The sequence below is a fragment of the Dromaius novaehollandiae genome, chromosome 4 (genome assembly GCF_036370855.1).
Source record: "Dromaius novaehollandiae isolate bDroNov1 chromosome 4, bDroNov1.hap1, whole genome shotgun sequence".
Classification (NCBI taxonomy): Eukaryota; Metazoa; Chordata; class Aves; order Casuariiformes; family Dromaiidae; genus Dromaius; species Dromaius novaehollandiae.
In genome coordinates this window covers 8,662,838-8,679,311 of record NC_088101.1, presented here as the reverse complement: position 1 = coordinate 8,679,311, position 16,474 = coordinate 8,662,838, and the positions used below count along the sequence as shown (strand labels likewise).

The 16,474-nt window shown below is 38.8% G+C and overlaps 1 protein-coding gene across 2 annotated transcripts in view; it reads right to left on the bottom strand.

Moving 5' to 3' along the window:
- MAPK10 (mitogen-activated protein kinase 10) overlaps nt 1-15,455 on the bottom strand; it is a 200,805-nt gene extending 185,350 nt beyond the window's left edge. For both annotated transcript variants that reach the window (XM_026102785.2, XM_026102790.2), the window contains exons 1-2: nt 15,111-15,455; nt 10,300-10,419 (exon numbers count right to left, since the gene is read on the bottom strand). The gene's annotated coding sequence lies outside the window, so the exon portion shown is untranslated. The remainder of the gene's footprint in view (nt 1-10,299; nt 10,420-15,110) is intronic.
- Between the last annotated feature and the right edge of the window lie 1,019 nt (nt 15,456-16,474).

The window sequence follows — 16,474 nt, the reverse complement described above, 5'->3', positions numbered from 1 at the left end:
AGGCAAAATATTGGTAACCACAGTGACTGAAATCAAAAGGAGAGCTTCCTCCTTTTCACCCCTGAATTCTGGACGGGATCCAAAATGGAGAGTTCTGTTGACACCTGCAGAAAGCAGGGGGGATGAATGAAGGGAACCAGTGGAAAGGCTAGAAGTTTTTTGGGTTTGTTTTTTTTTGTTTAAGAGAAAAAAACCACACATAGTTCATTTGTATTTTTGAGGCATTTCTATTAAAAAAGTGTATCAGTAAATGGAGAATAGTTTATAGCTGTAATAACACATGGACAGCTAAGACAGCTAAATCTAGTGTTTGTGATTCACCATTATCTAAGGCAATAACTTTCTTTGCTGGTATGCAAAACCTGTATTTGGGGGGTGGGGGGAGAAGGAGAGATGGACACAAGACTAAGTCCTTGTAATCACTGACATAGCAGAATCCCCCCCCCCCCAAATAACACCCAACCTCTTGCATGCAAGAGAACTGCATTAGTTGTGAAAACTGCATGTATTTTAATCCAAGTACTGAAAGTTCAGGAAGCCTGCAACACTGTAGTGTTCATCTGGAGGAGCAAGGAATGGAGGAGGTGGTGGAACAGATGTAGTTCACACCACAAGATCAGTAGAAGCTTGAACTGGGCTTTGTAACCCAGCAGGATGGGCGACAAAAATCAAAGGCTTGACAAACCCAAACTCTGCACAAGGTGTTATTGGAGAAGGGATTAAGCATGCAACTGCAAGGACGGGTTGTCAGTAAAGGTGACTACTGTCAAACAATACTAGTCGTATTTTAGAAATTGGGTATTGTATTCTACTCCATTTATCTGCTTAGCTGGGTCTTTTTCTCCCTTTTAATGCGGTATCACTTGTTAAGTCAACTGATTCATGTTTGCAGGTGAGAAAAGCTAGTTCACTGAACACTGGAAAGCTTCTCTGCAATATTTTCAGGTGTGGGGTCAGAGCTGGAATTGTTATTTTAGTGATCACTACTTAAATTTCAATTTGGACTTTGTTGCTGACAGTCAAGTCCCCATAGAATTTTTAGAATTTATTATTTCTTCTTTTACAGAAAGATTAGTGTCATGTATGACGGGATATGGTTTGATTTTTGTGCCTTACACTCCCTAGGAAATAATTTTAAGGTATATTTTTGTTGCTTTAGAAATTGCCACAATTGTCTTCACTCTGTTTGTTAAAAAAGCATCTACTTTCAACACCGGATCATGTTCTCTGCTGCCGCAAATGAACATCCATCCTTTGAAAACACACAGGCGACTCCAATTTGAACGAGCTCAAAGTCCACTCTGATCTGTTCTCATCTATTAGAAGCTGTATAATAGAGTTGACAGAAATTAATGATTAATTAGTCAAAAAGTGCTCTTACAGTGGAAAAACAACTCTAACACTTGCACGAGGACTAGTAATTCAAGTGCACTTGATACACATTTACTCTAAAATCTTAGCTAGCACGACTCTGCAATGATTGTCAAGAGTAAAAGTCTAAACTTTATTCTAGTTCTCATCTTCACAATTTCCTCTCATTACCGAAACTTGGGAGACACGAAGTGGAGTCTGGTCCTGGATATTAGTTAAGCCCTTAAAAGAAGCCACGGTATAACCAGCTAAGGTAATATTATCATTGACAAATACATAGGACAGCATCAGAAGATGCTCCTCGCTACTGCAAAAGGCCTATGAGAAAGGAAAAGGAAAAAAAGGAGCTCATGGCTTTACTTTAGTTTTATTAAAAATACCGATGTGTGTCAGAAAATTTATATTCCTCATAGCATTCAGAATTTGAGAGAAATTTTATTTTTTTCATTCATTGACAAAAAGAACAAAGAAGTAACGAGAGAGTAGTTTGACAGCCTCTAACTATAAAAATCAATCTCACAGCTTATTTACCATCAGCACAATGGATACATCTAGACCGTCTTTGTCTATACTTTCTGCATGTCCCCACCAAGGTCTGCTCCACTGGTTGACTGATGTGGACTATCTGGTGTCCAGACCTTTTAAGGCCAACCTCTTAAGCAGGCCACTCACATGCGCACTGCGTATCAGGTGGCACAAGACTAAGGGCAATGTACTTGCTTGTGGAAGATACAATCTAGGGCAAATGCTCCTTCCAACCGGTCCATCTTTAAGATCTAATAAAACATCTAGGAAAGCTTCCTTGTCTTTGAAGGACTGTGTTTTATTTCATAATTTTAACATTTGATAAGTCATTTTGGGAGATAAGGTCAACTGTTTTCCAACGAAAGGAAAAAAATGGCCTAAGAAATACTTCTCGGGTCAGAATCTACCCTGTAAGGATGCTGTCGTGTGCTCCTCACGAATCAAACCCACAAGAACATTCTTAGCAAAATTAGCTGTAAGATTTATCCACTGCTACCAATTCTTAAACCTTTTGCTGTAATTTTCTTATTAGTTGATTTTTTTTCCTGGAGCCTATCTTAGGCTTTTACATCCTTTTGGTTTTCAGAGATACACTTTTAAAAATAAGTAAATAAATCAGACCCCAAAGTATCCTAGAAGCTCACCAAACAGAAGTAAAATTGCCTTTGAGTCTATGCATTTCACTGAAGGTTTTTGAATACTTAAGTTTTGACAACAGTTTTTCACAAGTGACATAGTTTTAGCCACATGTAATTTTGAAGGTGAGAGATAATTTTCCTCATATTAATAAGACGTAAATGCTCAGTAATAAAGCTCGGGTAAAGGGGAGAAGTCAGAAGTGCAGAAACTCAGTAGCTACCTAATCAGATATATAATGTTCTCTAATAGACTCAGTGAAACTTAAACAGCAGCTCTGAATCAAATCTACAGATCACGAGTCTCAACCGGTTTAAGTCAAATTTTCACTAGAGCCAACGTAATTACACTGAGAATTTGAGCCTACACAGGTAATCTCAATTAACAACTGCCATAGCAGCCTACAAAAAGCCAACACCAAGTAGATAGCCAGGTCTCTTTTTTCAAACCCACGAAAGCAAAGCAGAGAATTACACTATAGGTTTGTTAAATTAAGGAGCATGCAACACCTTTAAACCACCATTTTTATGCAAGGGTTTATAGGTTATTGCCATTTGTACAAATATGTAGGTATTTTTGTTATATTCTTCTGACATGAAAGACATCCATGCGATTTCACCCGGCTTGATAAAAGATAATAAAATTAATTTTTAACTACAACAGCAAATCAAGCATTCATGATGCCATAAAAATATCTATCCATACACTGATGACTGATATCTAACATAAAATTAAAGCAGACATTTAAATAGTGTTATGATTTGCAATTAGGCCATGCAGACCTATTTCAAGAACAGTGCAGAGAGGATATTTATTTGTTTCCAGAAGAGTAGCATTAAAATATATTTTTCTTTTTGCTTGCTTTACCTTTTTATGTTCACAAAGTAAATACTATTACCTCATTTAAAGCTCTGAACCATTCTTTAAATGCTAGCTCAGTTTTTTGTGGTTTATTTGGGCCACGCATGAAGCAGCAAAGGTAAATGGTGCAAGTCTGCCAGCAACAGCAACAACTTCTGGGCAGAGATAAATTAACTTTAGGAGAATCTGAGAGCACAGGGACAAGATCATTCATTAGTATACTACTGTAGCTAGGTTATGACTTATTTTCAACCTGCAACCAAGAAAAACTTTTATGTCCACTCTGTGAAACATAGCATAATTCCTTTCCTCCCTGCATTCACTTGCACGCACTACTTCTACCCTAACAGCTTACAAAGCAAGCAAATCCTCCCATACTTTTTCCCTCATGCAAGAAGGTGGAGTGTTAGCAGGCCAGAACAGGGAGCCATGACTCAATCTTGCTCAGACACCTGCTCACCCCATCCCACACGCTACTCCAAGGAAAAATAACTCTGCTAGCCAGAGGGCCAACGTGAGCCGCATTCTTCCTGGAACAAAGGTAATAAGGAAGCAGTAAGTCAGTTTCACATGCTGACTTGATCCAGATGAACTAACTTGGGATAACAGCAGTGTTAACACAGAGCTACACAGAAAATAAATTACTCCACAGCCTGCTGTATAAACGTACCTTTAGGAATAACTTTATAACTGCTATGAATTAGTACTTCATATCAGAGTGCTATTACATCTTCATAATACTTCATATGCTCCTACAGTTTTGCCATGAGTCCCACACAGGCAGAAAACGTGTTTACAGGATAGGACCAGTATCTACACCTGACATCGCTTGAAATCAGCATTTGAAATGCAAATAAAACTTGTTCTTCATTTCAAGTATATAGAAATGAGGTCATAAACCAGAATATGGGGAGAGACCGTGTACATAGGAAAGAGAGAATCTTTAACACAAGGATACAGTTTCTGTCTCAAGAAATCAGGTTTCTGGAACATGGGAGGACACAGCAAGAGAAACCTTAACGATTGCTTATCTTGTTCTTACTCTTCTTTCCAACGCCTTCAGCTAGTGCCACTGAAGACAGAAGCCTTTACTGGACAGACTTTGCAGTGAAGCTGCTGGCTGTTCTTATGTTCTTAATCTTCTTTAAAGTGATTAAAAATTGTAAGTCTGAACAATTCTGACTTATAAAACAAAGCTAGACTATTCAACATTGAGCAGCTCCAGAATGTCTATTTAACAATTACTCCTCCTCAAACTCAACACAGGTGAGTTGGCCTTATTAATTTCATCAGGAATTAAGAGCACACAAAGAATGCACAATTGGTGTGCGATGCCTGCAACCTTTGCCCTCTTTTTGCCCGTCTCTTACTTTATAGCAATTTATGTCTGAAGCCGTAAGGACAACTTCAGGGATTGTAGATGAGCTGTGGCTGTTAATGAGTTTATATAAACTCCAAATAACTTCAGCCTTCTGGCTAGTCCTGCACCATGCATATCTACCTCTGTCCTTCCATTCAACTTGTTTGCCACACTAAATCCCACCACACAACAGCTGGAGAGAAGAATCATAGCACTAAGATGATACTTGCTGTACTGCACTGATTACCCTGTTTATATATCTCTTACCCTTATTATTCCTTTTTATAATTAGGAAGTCACCATTCCAGGAGCTTAAAGCATCTAATTTGATGTCTGTTCAGCAGTTAACATATTTCTGCCCTGAGCCAACTTGATCCCACTCTAGTTTAGTGAACACGATTACGATATAGCTGATGCTACCAGTACTCCAGATATTTCTCTCTACAAGAACTAAGCTCTTCACTTCCAGTCAATGTTCCCAATTTTTTCTTATATAGACAACAAGACAGGGAAGGTGAACAGAAGAGAAGATGATATATGGTATATGCAGGTTTTTGCTCCTGCTGATGGGCTGTGCAATGAAAAGGCTGTTTTGGTAACACCAGAACATAACAAAATAGGCAGACTCAACACACCACACGGACAAGCCTAGGGGAGGAAGCAGGCACAAAACTTCCTCATGTGGTTACAAAATACTTCACACCACTTTATGTAATATTGGCACATATGCCTTACCCATAAATAACGATGAATTTACTGCTGTCTCCGTCTCTTTCCCACTGTTCTCCTGGCACCATTATCTGAGCTTTTTGTTATTGATCTGACATTTCCATTTATTCTTGAAGCTTTGTATTCCACCCTAATTCTGAAATGATGACCCTCTGCAGGCTCTTCGAACTATTTCGAGACAATTTCTCTGAATGACAGGAAAACTGCTCCATGGTTCAGATCTTCAGAGGATATTTGTGTAACACCCAGCTCCCAGGTTATTTTACAGCAATAATCTTGGATTCTTCCTCTGTAAGATTGGGATGGGAGCCTGCAAAATGCTGAACTTGCCTGCTAGGTGGAATAATGTTATTTTCTCCATCAGCAACTCAAAAAATACAGTGGAGATGCAAATATTTCATCTCATATTGTCATAGCTCACACCTGGCACTAGGATACTGTTAGGAATGCAGACATAGATACAGAAGATAGGTAGGTCCATCTCTTGAAGGGCATCCAAAAAGTAGCAAATCTCCATTTTTCAACCAGCTCTAAAAGGCATTTTAACACCGTCAGTGCCAAGTATCTAATAATTATGTCATATGCCCCTAAAATTTCGAGGTACCACTAGGGAGTAATCTTGGTAGGAGGGTTTAGTTTAGAAGCCTCAGTGTTTCACATATTCAAGCTTCATTTTCTTCAGCCTACTTTTTATTAAAAAGAAAGCTCAGTTTCTCATCTGTATATGACACTGAGCCCAGGGCGTTAAAAAACCCAAATACTGAAAGAGTTGACAACACTGCATTTCAATATCATTTTATTAAAATACTAATCTTACATGCTGCAAGGATCAGTAATATCAGAAGACAAACTGAGGGTGGAGGATGAAGGGATACGAATCAGAACAAGAAGTAATAGCATAAAAAGAGAACACTATCTGCCTTCTAAATGGAAAGGAATCATCATGCAAAACAATTTTTTAATGAGACAAAAAAACCCACAAAAAACAACAAGAAAAAAAAAATCAACATATATCCAAAGGCAGGGCAGGTCCCTTTCAAGGGAACTTCTGATTAAGTTTATTAAAGTAAAAGGTGATTGTGTGGTTTCACTAAAAAGTCTGTATTTCAAAGTCAAGATTCCCAGCAGTTTCTGGGGAAAAAAAAAAAAAAAAAAAAAAAAAAATCAGCTTCCTCAAACAGTATGAGGTAGGGAAGTCGAAAAACTGAAGTGTTAGAAATCACAGGTCACTTCTGAAAAAACCTGACAAATATGTACTAGAACAGAGCACAAACTGCTTTTGGAAACATGCTAAGAAAATGAGTTCTCACAAGAGAAAGATGTTGCTCATTACGTATCCCTCATCAATAACGGGTAAGAACTTACTACAGATACATTGTAAGTAACACTTTAGATATGAGTTCTACATAAAAGAATACCATACACAGTGAAATTAATACACACTGGCTTTTCCAATTAAAGAATGCATAGGGGCAGAACACAGGTTTCTCAGAAAGCTCAGTTCTGTTCTACTCTGATACTGGTCTCATATAACTGTACTAAAGCCACTAGAGCTATTTAACATTTACACTGATTGGGTGGAGTTCAGAATTTCACTGTGTACTTCGTGTTTACACAGAGATCAATGTAATAGAGAGACTAACAAAATATTTTATAAAAATGCGTAACTAATTGCAAGACACCAAGCCAAGTCTTTCTGTGGATAAAAAAAGATTCTCAAAGTTTAAGTGTTTACATATCTACAATTAGCATATCCCAGGTAGCCTCATTTGTATAGCTATTTCAGACCTAGCCTTTCTTTCACTTGATTTCTACCAAAATGACTTACTCAGCTTGGCAAAACTCCAGTCACCCACAGCATACACTATTTTCATGTTAAATGAAATATCCTAAGTTTATTCATTAACTGCCCTTTATTGTGATAAGTATCGGTAAATTTTTTTTTCCTCTAACCACTACTATTTCCTGACCATTTTCAGAAGTTTTTCTGTCCTGCCATATAGACAGTTTATTGTACAGTATAGAAAGAGAATACTTTTCCTCTTTGATAACCAAATGCTAAGCTTTAGATATGGTTTCTGATTTCACATAAAAGTACAGCATTTATAAAATTGGCATTTTCGTAAACAGGAATCTCTGCAAAACACTTAATTGTATGTTCAGTAAACTGACTTGCATGCATAAATGGCTAATATTAACTGGAAAAAAATTCCAAGGATAGCATAAGCACTTGGATATCAAGACCCCACATTTCGAAATATATTTGCTTCACACACATGTTCGCAAAACTGCAGCCTCTTCTTTAAGCTCGAGCTTCATTAGATCAAGAACGTGACTTCTGAAATTTACTTAAATACGTCAAAAGTAGAATTGCTCGAGAAAGTTACCTCCCGAATGACATCATTTAAGAGCCAAACTTCCTTGGGCAACTGTCTATCTACAACATCTCTTAGGAAAAGAACGTTAGTTCTTCTGGTTACTATCACATACTGTTTCTGAAATTCTGCTGTCCATTTATGCTGACTACCTCTCCTGAAATACAACTAAATTGGGAAGGGTGAAGCTGAAGGTGGTGACTTGCGTGAGCATTTAACTCTCAAGGAAAAAATACACTGAACAGAGCCTTTGGTGTATGCTTCAAACATCATGCACCAATATCAACAGCTACAACATTAAGACAAAGACATCTTGGGGACCTGCAAGACAAATGATCAAGTCACATTGCTTGTAGACAGCACCATTGTATTCCAAAATGACAAAATCAGCAATTAGGATTGCGCATACTACTAAATGTAAATTTTGTAGAAGTAGGGATTATGCTCACCCAGCTTCCTCAAAAAAAATTGTTTCTGCAAACAGAATATTTTAAAAAATATTAATGCTCACAGAAACTGAACTGCCATGACCATGGACTAACCATATTAACGTGTTTTACAATACTACAAGGACTCCATGCAACTTCTGGTTAAATACTGTTCATCACAAACGAGTTAACAAAATCCTTGATTTGTGATGTAACATTGCACAGCACCATCAACTATCCAGTCATAAATATTTCCATGTTACCAGCTTATATACACCCTGATTAGCTCCAAACAGCATATTACCTATACATTGCTGAACACAGACATTTCTACAGAAAAATAAAATAAAAGGGGGAGTTGCATGGTTTTGGACTTCATCATGAACTCAAGACTGAGCCAGACCCATTTAAATAAAAAAGGCTACCTTTCAGAGATTTCAGAATCTACGTACTGAACCAAGATGAAGACCGCCTTGGTAAAAAGAACTGCCTAGGACAAACATCACAGACCTTAAAATCCATAAGAACTTAAACGGTATTACTACTATGTTTTTAAGTTCTACATAAACGCCTTACTCTCACTGGATGTCCGCAAGTCAGGGATGTGAACATCCAGACTGGGACTATTCCTGTCACAAATTACTATTCATGTCCAATACACAGTTTCCCTCTCTGGGAAACCCCTTGGTTTCAACAGCACACAAAAATCTTTTCATGGACTCCTAGGCACTGCTTTTTGCTACTCTAGCTCTCTCATTTCATTCCAAAGCAAAATCCAATTGATTTAACTTCTTTTTCAATTCTTTTCAAATTCAAATTCTTCAATTCAAATTCTTTTTCAGAAGCTCTGCTAAGGATGAAGATGCCGTGTTATCAGAGCGCTAATTCCATTACTGTTCTACTAGCCACGCACCACTATTGCTCATCAGTTGGTATATACCATGTGTTCCAATCTCAGCCTGATCAACAAATAATACGCGAGCTGTATCTCCTACTGAAACAGAAGAAACACATGCATTTTAGGCACTTTGATCTACACACTATTTATGTAATAGCTCCAGGAATAAGGCTTGACACTGACCACCGGTAAAAGTCAAATTACACAAGCTCCGCATGAAGTCTACAGATCAATCTGCATCTCTGGCTTCTTTTTAAAGCTGATGGCTTTCAGTTTATGCTGGTATACAGTACAGTCACTGGAGCTAGCAAACATCTAGCTAGTATTAGGGCAACAATAAACATTAGCTTGTTTTGAACAGAAATTTGGTTACCTTAGAGTTACAAGACTTCAAAATATATCTATTATAAGATTACATGAGACATCTGAAGACAGTTGCTCCTATCCTAAAGGTAACTCAAAATCATCAAACTGAAAGAAATTATCAGGATCAAAATGACATATTACATATGAAACCTTCATCAAAATTATTAGCAGACTTGGAGATGCTTAAAGCCACAGCATCTTTTAGATGTTACTTGCTTTTTGTCACTATTCTCACAATTTATTCTCCTGCCAAAGAATAAAGATTTATGTCAATAAATCCTGTCAGGATTCCTCATGCACTTTCTCAGTCATCTCACAGACTAAGAAATAAAATTACCTTCCTCCCCCCTCCCCAAAACACAAATGATAGAAAACAATAGTTATGAACAATGGCACAAACAAGCAGATATATCAAGTCCAGAACACTGCACACGTAATTTTTTCTTAATTACCTTGCTATCTTCACACCTTCACCAAAACCATTCTCCCAGTATGTCTCATCTAATAATTACATGTACAACCCAGAAATGATACATTTCAAGCATTCATTTATAACAAGAAAGCATTATGTTCATGAGAACTAAAGAAGACCAGAAGTTACAGTTTTAAAGTTTTTTGGGTTTTGTGTGTCTCTTTTTTTTTTTTTTTTTTTTTTTTTTTTTTTTTTTAAAATCAGCATGCACTTCGGCATTAAGCACTATTTTGTCACAGAGAAGTGTGGTTTAATAAAGCAATCCATTGGTGACTCACCACAGCGTGTGCTATATCTCGTCTATAGGAAATGGTTCAAAGAGGTCAACTTCATGCATTGGTTGCCATAGCTGATATTTGAATCTGGCCTGCTGCAGGTACAGGTTTCTAATGCTAGCCCTAAATACAAAACAGAGAAAAAAAACACTTGGTTTATAGTCTTTAAAGATAGATATACACAGAGTAATTTCATAAAACTAAGCTAACCTGAAATGTCAATATTAGCACATCACATAAAAGAAACTAAAGATTCTCTCTGATACGCATTCAGTCGGGGACCATATCTGTAGAAGTCATTAGATTCCTCCCTCTCATGAAAAGAAGAAAGGCTGCAGACAGAAAGCAATGCAGGATTAAGTGTTGTTGAAATGGAAGTTAGGAGTTTGGGGGTAAGGGGAGACAGGAAATCAAGACCCGAAACTTTCACTAAAACAAGCTGCGATTGACATATAGTCACTTATCTCTAATACTTGGGGTTTTCATTTAAAAGTTGAAAGACTTGTGATCGTGCGAGTTGGCAACATAAATGCTACAAACATTTTTTAAAACTTTGCGAAACACAAATACACATAGGTATAAAAAAAAAGGCCTGTGAATTATTGTGCTTAACAAATCAGTGTCCTATAAAAAAATCAGCACCCCCCCCCACACACACACGACAAAGTATGTGCAAACAAAGTGCTCACACTTAAACTCACAGACCATCTGAAAAGATATGGTAAACAACAAATGCAAAGACTTGTGATGACATAACAGTGAATAAAAGGAGTAAAGATAAAGAATGCACAGCCATCTCAGTAGCTGTTCTTGAAAATTGCTAATACGCCTACCATTTTCCATTACTGGCACCACTTTGGTGTCTAGTCACTGAACAAAAATTCCACGTATACAAAATTGGTGGCTAATTTTAAGTGGAAGGCAGATGCAGTCATCAGTGAATGTCGCTAAGGTTCAGGCAACATTTTCAGATAGCTCAAAGGAGAATTCAACTGTGAAACTTTGTAGTAAGACTAGAAGATTAGAAATCCTTTTGCAAAAAGAACTGTTTAATGAGAGAGGGTCCATGACACTTCACTGAATTGAGCCAAGATTTGCACACACTCAAGCTCCCTGAAGTCCCATTGAAATTAACTGTCCCTAATTGCCCAAAAGATTGACTTTCTAGTGTGAAACCCTTGTGAAACAGCCATTGACTGGACTGGAATCAGTATTTTGCTCTTATGAGCCTTTACCTTTACTGTTTACTCCAAAATAAAAAACTTGGGATAGTGCTGTAACAGGACATTTGGTAGGCCAACCATAGCGCAAAGTAGCTACATAAGACTAAAACAGCATGAAATTTCCCCCTCGGTGTCATCACTGTGATGTCAGCGAGGGTCTGTACTAATGCAACCATCAACCTCTTCTTTTTCTCGGAGAAAAGCCTGAAAGTATAGAAATACAACTGCTGCTTTTTCTTTTTCTACCTGTGACAGGTGTTGCAACTCTGTCCTATGCTCCAGGCATAGTCTGGGGCATCCTAAGTCACAGACAAGCTCATGACCCTCGCATCCCTTCCCCAGAGGAAAGCTCCACTGCCACCAGTAAGTTTGTGTGCAAAATCCCTTATTAAAAATAACACTATATAGTAAAATGCAATGCAAACAAAACTGAAGTTCCCCTCCTGCCACCTTAGAGAACTAGACAAAACTACTCCTCAGAAACCACAATATCACAACTCATGGAAAGGGTATTGACAAACTGTAAACTTCTGAAACCAGTGGACTAGGAGCAATTAAATTCTGTCCTATCCTCTATACTGCTTTTGATCTATACTTGAATCTCATTATCACAGTACGAAAGAAAGGAAACACAACCCCAACACCTGATATTTCCACACTGATGAAGTTGTACTTCACTTTCAGTTTTAAATAAACAAGGTTTCTTGAGTACAAAAGATACTCTGTTTCTCTGAGAGACTTTTCATGTCTGTCTCCACAGACGGTGCTGCAAGAAAGAAAGAAAAAGAACTCACAGCAAAAGCACCATTCTTTGTTTTAAACTGGTGCCCCTTCTGACAGTTAATTTTTCTTGGAGGTGGCCTGATTCAAAACAGTGAGCTTACAAGAACCACAGAAAAGGGTAGCAGAACATGAATGTAGGAAGCCAATTTGCACTTCCATTTGGTATTGCGGTCCAATGAAGTCTCTCCTTTTCTCCTAAGACATAACAGACAAACAACTATGGTTAACACTGCAATCATTACACTTTTAAGTCATAATTTCTAGCAGAGCTATTATGAGCTCAAAATGAAACCAGAGGAAGGAAAGGCTCTATGCCTACAGAGTGCTTGCCATTAAAAAACTCATTAAAGACTTGCTTTGAATGCTTATCAACAAGGTGAGATTTTCTGTTGTTCAGGTATTATCCAAGAAAGTGTGTAGTTTGTACTGAACTATAGTTTAAGAGATTCAAAATTTTAAAACTGAGGATCTTTCTCTGAATTCATTTTTTTCTGTCTTCCAAACCTTAATAAAAATATAATGTTGTGTGTCAGAATAATGCTAATATCCTACTCCTTTGGGCCTGCTTTAGCACACTCTCCCTTTAATTGCACAAGCTTTGCAACAGACTGCATCCTAAGACTGGGCCTTACAACATGCCAAATACCATGGTAGGGAAATTCTGGTAGCACTCTTATGGTTTTTAAAAGCCAGATCTGGTATTTTAACACCTTTGGAAGATATTCTGCCTTACAGTTATTGATCCAGCATTATTAAGTCTTTAAATAATGGCTGCAGATGTGCCAACAATCCATGGAAGAAAAAAAAAAAAAATCCCCAAGGTCTGCTCATAAAAAAGCCCCTTCTAGCACACACGGATATTTCTAACAATGAGAGAGAGATTTTCTGTTATTGAAGAGGCAGACAGGCAGCTGAGGGCACCTGATTTTTTTCACATTAAGTGATTTTTGCCCTTACCCCCTTTAGAAACATCTCTGCAATCTTAAAGGTCCTCAACAAAACCATAACAACAACAGGGTCCTGACAAATTATGCATGCTCTGAAACAGCAGGATAGAACAATGTGTGATAACGCATGTTACTGAGAGTCAGGGAGAGAAAATATTGTTTAATGGTTGAGGTTAAATCACCTTTGTCATTCACATCTGTGTCCCCAGAAGAGAAAGTCATTTAGTCTAGCCAACTGAAAAAGGTATTTTATGCCACCTTTTCTAGTAGGAAAAGTGAGCACACAGCAGGAACCCCAGAGAAGAGAACACTTCATTGCTTGGTAGCCCTGGTCAGTGGTTATGGAGTAATGTTCTGAAACAGGGTTAGAAGACAAGAGGTTTGGCACACTTCACAGTCCCCAAGGTAAGGTAACCAAAGGTAATTTACATGTGAGCAAAGACAAACAGCCCAGTGCAATACACCAGATCACCCTGCTATATCTTAACCTTCCTCTTTTTCCAAAGCTGACTTGCATGATAAGCTCTGTGTCCTCCAGCAAGCTGATTTCAGGAAAAAAAAGGCGGGGGGGGGGGGGGGGGGGAGGAGGAGATAAACACACAAACACCCCACACACATGCTTCTCCTGATCATATACAACATATCAGTTTACATTTTCCTCTTAAAACAGCCACCCACCCTATGCCTTCATTTCCCTTTTCAAAGTTTGTATTTTCACATAATGCTGGTTGGTCTTTAAACAGGTCTTTGGCAAAACTCTGACTGAACATATCAGAAAAGGGGAAGCCTGCATTGAGGATATCGTGAAGCTATGCAGCAAAAAGAACCCATGTAAACAAGCTTACAGTCACTCAAGATGTGAATGCCACGGAACATGCTCGTTGTGGTTCACTGGAAGCACAGCTTGCTTATTAAGCAATGCTGTAACACTTCATTATCTAAGTAAAATCTGTATTATTTCTAATAAGGCCTCTCTGCAGAAAAGAGCAAAAAATTTCTTCCTACAGCAATAGCTTTTCTGCCAGATGATTTCCCCGCAAAGCGGCATTGATTTCGCTGCAGTGTCTACAAATTGTTGAATTTTCCTTTGCAAAATAACTGCCCTGTAGTGTGCTGTAAACACTTTTCCTATAAACTCTTGGTGGTTCCATAAAACACAGTGCTTTTTTGTTCACTTGCATCTGGGAATCATGCAGTAGAGTGATGCCTACCTTAAGAAACCATTTTCTTTAATAGCCCCCCATAACCCCCACATTCAGCCCATCAACATAGTTTTTCAAACACTCTTCCCCCCCACACACACCTTTTTCTTTTCCTGTTTAAATTGAGCCCCTTTGCAAAAGGCCTAGACGTCTGTCTTCTAAATCTTAAAGCTACTTATCACTACCCTCTCTTGCTCTTTATTTTTACGAATTCAGTTTGATACGGCTCTAAACGGACTATATAACCCACATAATGTACTCATTTCTACTGAACTGCAAGCCGAGATTCCTCCATCCCCCAAAAGCCCCCACAAGCAGCGTTAGAGGTGATGAGGCTGAGTAAAACACTACTGTTTACATGAACCAGCTGGTAAAGCGCTATCACTCCTGGCCATGCTGTGCCTCTGCACCGCTCTCACAACCACCGGTCACCTGAAGTGCCCAAACAGAAAAGCTCATACACACCCGAACACAGGAAAACGATGGTCCGCTGGCCACAAAATGTACTGCTGCAGCCTTCTTGCTTCGGTTAGCAGTTTACTTCATTAACCTGCCTCTCTGTCCCTCTCCCCCCTCTCATTTTTTAAACAGCAATCAATATTCATCACCCCACCCTGCAAAAGCAGGTTAGTCATAGAATATTAGCATCAACAACCTACCATTCCGTGCTTGCGAACTAATCTCCTCGTCCAGCAACCTTTCCCCCAAACTGCGATTTTAGGTGGTATTTTTAAACCACATTCCAAACAGTGCCGAGGAAAAGATGGGCTATTAATAATGATAATAAAAAAATAAAAAGAGAGGCAGCAGAATTCAAGGAAAAGCAATTTTTTTCTTTGAAGAACTAAATAAAAGCCTGGGGGAGCGGGTAAAGCAGAATGGAAAAAGGAAAGGCAAAATGTCTGATAATAATGAAATAAAAGAGAAGAAAAAGGAGAGTGGCTTGCTGAATCACGCTCTTTCACTGCCTGGAAACCATTGTGCAGCGTGATGCTGGCTGTACCATTGTGGAACCTACCAGAGGAGACAGGCAGAGAGCTTGGGGAATGGGGCTGCTATGGCAACTGAAAGGAGCACACATGACGTCAAAGCACACAGAGGTCTCGAAGGGGGGGGCAAGAGGAGGGACAGAAGAGAAAAGCCTAATCTGCAGCCACAGCTACGGTATCTCCTAGTGAATCAGGGGACAGAGCACACTGCAAAGGGAAGCTGAATAGCCTTCTGTAGCACTTACCAGCAGTAGCAGCTCGGGCATCTGCAACATCAGGGAGCTACTCAGTACAGAGAGGAGGTAGTAACAGGAAGAATTCATTCAGTGCAGATCTGCCCTTTTGTTTGCTTAAGCTGCTATACGCACACACATAAATGCCTATCACCCTTAAAAAAAAAAAAAAGCAAATATTTGAAATAAATTCACATTTTGTGCTCAAGCAGGAAAAGATCAGAACAGATTTCCTTTCCTTCATAGCTACTCAAAACAAGTAGGGGCAAGCAACATCCCTCTGGGAACAGAGACCCTTAGAAGACCAACAGATGACTACAGATCTCCCCACTGCCAGTATGTTGTGCCCGCTACTGAAATGACCAAAATCCCAGGACTAACAACCTGGCATTTATGGAGGGTCTCACAACACAGGGGTACTATTGCGTTTTGAACTGACAGAGGCAACAGAGTTGGCTGCGACTCCTAGTGTCTTCTAGCTGAAGTCTTATGCAGAGCTCCCTTGCTTCAGTTAGCAGTTTACTTCATTAACCTGCCTCTCTGTCCCTTCCCCCCCCCTCTCATTTTTTAAACAGTAATGAATATCCATCACCCCACCCTGCAAAAGCAGGTTAATCATAGAATAGCAGCGTTAACAACCTACCATTTCATGCTTGAGAGCTATTCTCCTTGTCCAGTAACCTTTCCTTCTGTTTATTACAAATTACAGGATGTCTCTCCTCTTCTGATATTTAACAGCAAAGAAAGTACACCTGCAAGACTATCACACTAGGCTAGGCTTCCATGAGATTTATATCTGGA